The 6,000-nt window shown below is 41.3% G+C and overlaps 1 protein-coding gene across 1 annotated transcript in view; it reads right to left on the reverse strand.

Moving 5' to 3' along the window:
* LOC102313124 (collagen alpha-1(XIV) chain) overlaps positions 1–1,149 on the reverse strand; it is a 173,032-nt gene extending 171,883 nt beyond the window's left edge. The window contains exons 1-2 of the mRNA XM_042212952.1: positions 1,011–1,149; positions 640–787 (exon numbers count right to left, since the gene is read on the reverse strand). The gene's annotated coding sequence lies outside the window, so the exon portion shown is untranslated. The remainder of the gene's footprint in view (positions 1–639; positions 788–1,010) is intronic.
* Between the last annotated feature and the right edge of the window lie 4,851 nt (positions 1,150–6,000).

A 6,000-nucleotide genomic window follows, 5' to 3' on the forward strand; every position in this document is an offset into this window, starting at 1 on the left:
TTACAGCACCTACACGTTTGTCTCAGAAATGGCCCTGTCTGTTTCTAATATTCGGTTCTTTAGCCAATTTTCTGATATTTTTGATGTGATATTTTCATCGCCCCAGTATTAAGACCAACCGTTTCTGCTGCCATCAAACAGATTTTGCTACTGAGAGCAATACTGCTTTAATATTTCTGAAGAAATTAAAGTTAAAAAAGAGAAAACAAATATTTAATGTCCAGTTTTTGTAATAATGCAGGAAGGACTTGGGCTGTTAGGGCGCTGATCAGCTTCTAACACGTGTTAAGGCACCGCTGAGATCTGCTGGGGTCGTGAATACACTGACAGCTAAACCAGCTCCTCAGTCAGGAGAAGCCCGGACGCTGCGCGTTCAGTGGAATCGGCTTTTGCGCACTCCTCCACAGCCACCCGGTGCTAACAAACACCATAACACATGCTACGCCATCTCTCTCCGCACCTCTTAATTACAGTAAATAAAAGCAGCGGAAGTTTCTTAATTGAAAAGAGCGCAGGTGAGGTCTGCACGCTGCGCCACCCGCAGCACCACAGCGCGTGGAAGTGGGGAGAAAAGGGTCGCAGATTTTCAAAGCTGATTTCGGAACAACTGTGCGGCGTGTGAATAAAGAGCAGCTTTACCTTCTCAGTTCATAAGTTTGCAGGTTCCGCGGCTCTCCTCCTGACAGCTGTGTGGCGAGCTCAGCAGTCCCCACAGCGACTCTGATTCACACTGTTCACCAACTCCGCTCTCGACCCCGAGACAAGTTACACGGAGTGCTGCGCGGGACTGCCGATTCAAAATTTCAAAATAAAGTTACAAACTTGCTACAACATGTTTCATCCTTCTTGGCCAGTTTCGTATTATGCAGAAGGAGCCAGTGCGCTCCAGAATAATAAAACATGTCATGACGACACTGCTGTGATTCTGATGTCGTCTGAACTCGCTTTGATTGGTCCAGTTTTGCAATATTGAATATTAAAATAGTAGTACATACAAAACACACGCTTACGTGTTGTATATGATGTAGGACGATGAATCCAGTTCAACAGAATCTGAAGGACCCACAAACCATTACCAGCCTCCCAGTGAGCCGCTGCTGAGCAAACACGTGAACATGTTTCAGCTCCGAGCTCCAGCTGGTGCATTTATGTAGACACAGGCACGCGCTGCAGTCCAGAAGCTATGAAAGGAAAAAGTCCAAAACAAACAAACAAACAAACAAACAACAACATACTTTCAAAGTTCTTGTTTAGTTAGTTTGTTTTAAGTGTTTTACAGGAAGTTGAGTTTAACTTGTGTCGTTATCTAAAGAGATTAAAGGTAGAAATAAATCTACTGGAAAAAAGAGGCAAATTATTTATTGTGTATTTATTTTATAATTAGAGTCTGATTTCTTTTTAGAGATCTGTTTCTCATCCTGTATTCACTCCCCGTCATTTTATAGACGGTCAGATTCGGATTTTAAACAGGTTTTTGCGTCCTCTCATTACACAGATGAGCTACATGTAACAGACCTGGAGCAGGGCTCGATGCGCGTTACAGTCTCTCTTTTAATTTGAAGGTAAAAGTGTCTCACTTCCCACCTCTCTGTGGTACTTTGTATCCAAGTTAACTTCTTCCGTAAGACTCCCTTCAGTTGAGACTTGCAGTGGATTGATGGGTGTTTCCCGCTTCATTCACCATCCACGCCTGCAGCTATTCATTCCTTTTACCTCATTTAAAGCGAGACGAGGCAGCAGAAAAATGCGTTTGAGCGGCAGGCAGATTGAGCACCGACAGGAGCGAAATGTGTGTTTCTGTGACCCCTGGGTAAATGCTCCGAGACGCCCAATATGATCCTGTTAATATGCCTCCTTCAGTTTGGGGCAGGTGGCTCGTTGTAAATCTAGAAATTCATGACAAAGGAAGATGAATGGGACTTTCTTTGCGAAACGTTATTGGCTGAATAGCAACTGTCACTAAGATCCATTGGAGGGTGGTGAAGGCACAAATGAGCTGTAACTATGGCGAATTAAAAATTAAACATCTGCATTTATTCCCTCTTCATCTGAGAAAGAGAAACACAGAAGGCAGTAATTTATACCTTATATAAAACTGAATGTCGAAACAGACAATTCCATTACTGCTTTGAAAAATACATTCTCATTTTGAAGTTGATGCCTGCAGCATGTTGGAAAAACAAACAGAAAGGTGCTGGATGAGCTTTGTCTTCACAACACTAGATGTTCAGGAAGTGATGAGGCCCAGTTTTCACAGTTTTCTCCAGCTGTAGGATTTTAAAATGTACTGCACAGTCATGCATGCAGAATGTGTGACTTTTGTCATCTGCTCAAAAACCCAGCTGCAAACAGTTGACCGTTAATGGCGTCTTCACAGGTGTGCAGGCTGCTGTGCCATGTTCAGTTCTGATTGGTCAAACCCAGGACAGTTTGGCGCGCTCTCTTCATTAAACGAGCTCAGAGACGCATTTGTGGGTTGAATGTTTTCATTGCACAGTAGAATTTGAGCTGACTTTGTGGATGCAGCAATAAATGTGTTCATTCAAAGCTGCCTTTGGGTTCAAAAACCACTTTGCCTCGTGTGCAGAGACTGAATGATATTGTGCACCACAGATACAAAATTGGGAAACATTATTAAAATACTGCTAAGCTATTTGCCACGGCAGTGAACGCTTCTCCATCTTTGCTGAATCCAGCCTCTTTATGATGTCTGCGATTATGTTTTTATACCCAATCATGTCACTAATTACACTTGTTGGTTAAATGTTAAACTACTTTCCTCATCTGTTTTTGCTGCTGTCACTCACAACTTAGCTATGTCAACAAAAAGTAGTCCCTACAATATCTAGATGCCAGTTTCCAAACGCAAAAATAATCCAATGGGTAAAATCAAAAACACAAGGGGAAAGGACTCGAGAACACACAGGGAGGCAAAACCAGGAACTTGCGCTGATTGTTGGGTTTTTCTCTGTATGTATTATTGGAGGGTCCACCTTACTGTGTAAAGCACTTTGAGGTGACTGTTGTTGTGATTTGGCGCTGTATGAATAAAACTGAATTGAAAAATTTACCAAGGCAACAACAACTAGTCAAAGTCTAAACATGTAAAAGAGACAAAAGGAGGAACACCAGGAAAACCATTGCTGAACCACCGACTTTCATTCCTCCACCTGCTCCTGACTATCAGTACAGATTGTCTGCGAACCTCATAGTTTATAGACAATCCTGCTTGACCTCAACTCAGAGTTCATCCATTGTGATCAGCACTAGCAGTACACTGGGTTATAACCTAAGGCTGGGTTGGGGAAACCACTACTTAAGCTAATAACAGTAATGAAAGGCAAGAACCAAACACAAAAAACCAAAACTCATCATTACCAAAGCCATAAATTAAACTCACTAACCAAAGACTTAAAAATGAAAGAACTAAGACCTACATAATACTAAAATAATAGAAACTCGGAAAATTCAACAAACACATAATCAAAACCTGAAAAACTAGAATAAAAGAAGAAATAGCAACACGACAGGGACCAGAAACCCAGGGACTGTGACACCGTCAAGGCTTTTGTTGGCATTAAGATGAAAAAGAGGCTACATTTCCCTTTTCCCTACATTTTAAATTGCTCGTTTCTTCACCGATCATGTCATCTTTGGGATTTCACAGCAACATAGTAACAACCACACAGAAGTTTCAGCACTGAATGAGCAGGTGTTGCTATCTCTGAGATAGTGCAGAGCCTTGAATGAATAATGGGCTTTGTGACCTGAAGGTGAAGGTTAAGTTTCTTTTGTGCCTCGGATATTCCGGGTTTGTTTGGTGAGCATGTTGCTTTTAACAGTAGAAATTGAGGTCTTTGGAGTCTCTTGTATTATCATAATCATAAATATTTAACAGGAAAAATGTGTTCCCCTCAGATGTTGAGTTTCATGGCTCTCAAACAGCAGCTTGAATAAACAGTGTGTCTCACTGAGTTTTCTTCAATTGGAGTTTCTGTCCAAACTGTATTTTTAGAGTGCAGTGCACCTCAGAGCATATTACACTCACACCGACAGAGCTCAGGAGAGTTTACTGCAATCTGAATAGGCACTAGTGCAAATACAGTACAGTATGTGGTGTCATGTGACATTTATAATTAGGCGTGTGCATTAAACATAATCTTTTTCATCTTTGTGACAAAAAATAATCTAAAAAGCAGATATTTGCTGTCATGACTCTTCTCTGACTGTCTGGTTGCAGCCAGGCTGATTTCTCATGCCAACATTTCTCTGTCTGATCGTGTTGTGCGAGCAAACTCTTTGTTGGGAATATAAGCAAAGTGTCTCCTTGTGCACTGATCAGCCAGCGAGCCAAGGCTTCATTATGTGACAGGGTTCAGCTGACGGGAGCCTGTGGCTGGCCATAAATGAACCGACTGAACCACAAGATTCAAATGAACACAAATTATATTTCTGCTCATGCTGAAGCTGAAAATATGACCCTGTTCACCTGCAGAGTCACAGATAGAGTCTCGCAACACGTCTTGATTGTGACTGAAAGGAAAATAATAATGATGCGCTCCCCCACCGAGGATACAGAGGGCTGCGTGAAGCACACTGACACGGCTCTACGAGGATGACAGGGAGACATCATCAGTCTCGACGGGACAGCAGTATGTATGAAATTATTCTGCATAATCTATTCAACAACACTTCAAAGAATATCATTTACAGATTACTCCCACAGAGCACCTGTTCTTATTAGCGTTTACTATTAGCTATTAATATGCAAACTATAAACTATAAATATGGTTTATAGTTTCACAGTATCTACTAAAAAAGAGGCTTTTTGGTGGACCTTGGTTCTGCCAGTAGGGGGCAGTGCAACAAAGGTGATCCATAGTTTTTGCAGCACTGACAGCGCAGCTTCAAAGACATATTTACAGTCTGTTTCTGTGTTTGACTTAAAGCTTCAGTTGTAACCAGTCAAACATCTGTGTGAAGGACTCTTTTACATCCTGGATTCTCTTCTTACCTAAAAGTTAAAGATTTGAACTGCAAGTATTGTTTTCGATACTGCAGCTACTTTACAGGCTAGTCACGGTTCAACAGACAGCACACACAATTGCAAAGCTGCACCTGCATATATGAGACCTGCAAACACTTTGCAAACAGTAATTAACCTTTAGAAATGAGAAATAGCTGCTGAGAAGCTTATTTACAGATTTTCTGTTTAGATGTCAGGAGGCATATGTGTGATTTTAAGAATATTTCATTTAGTAACCAAACATTTCTTTGGACAGCTCTTTCTCGGCTCACTTCAGCAGGTTAATTTAAAAGAAAACAACACATCACGCTGTCCTACAGCCCATTTTCAAACCCTTCATTGTCTTAAAATTGAAACGTTAGAGTCATGTGACATCAACAGAAACAAATCCTGCTCATCAGTTTGCTCTTTCAAAAAACAAAATCTTTAAAAATTCAAAAGCCTTGGCAGTTTTTTGTCATGTTTATTTGTTTCTGTAAACGGCTGTGCTAGATTATATTTTAAGCTCATGCAAAAGACAAAACTCAAAGTTAATCTCTCCCGTCTATTTACATCACAGCAATGTGATTGGGCTGATTTTAATTGTTCCAAAGCAGCAATAATAAAAAACACCAAGCTGTGAGAAGCTGCTGAGCACACTGCTGGTTCTGTGTGTTGCTGTTCTTCCACATCTGAGCTTTTGTCCTGCACACACTTACTGTGTTAGCAGCTCGTTATTATTCCGTCTGTGCAACGCGTTGCTGTTGGCGTAGATATCACAGTAACCACGATCGTGCTTGAAACAGAGCCGCGCAGCTGTAAGTGCAATACTATCCACCCCTTTATCACTGCCACTGTTAGCTGTCAGCACATCTGACACCATCCAGGGGAGTAAGAGTAAAATATCCTGAAATCATGTCCTGATGTTTATTTCCTGACTGGGATCCAGTGTGACTCTGTTCTAGCATTACTATGCTGCCCTTCCTGACAGTACA

This window comes from Haplochromis burtoni, unplaced genomic scaffold, assembly GCF_018398535.1.
Source record: "Haplochromis burtoni strain Fernald_Lab_line unplaced genomic scaffold, NCSU_Asbu1 Contig_402, whole genome shotgun sequence".
Classification (NCBI taxonomy): domain Eukaryota; kingdom Metazoa; phylum Chordata; class Actinopteri; order Cichliformes; family Cichlidae; genus Haplochromis; species Haplochromis burtoni.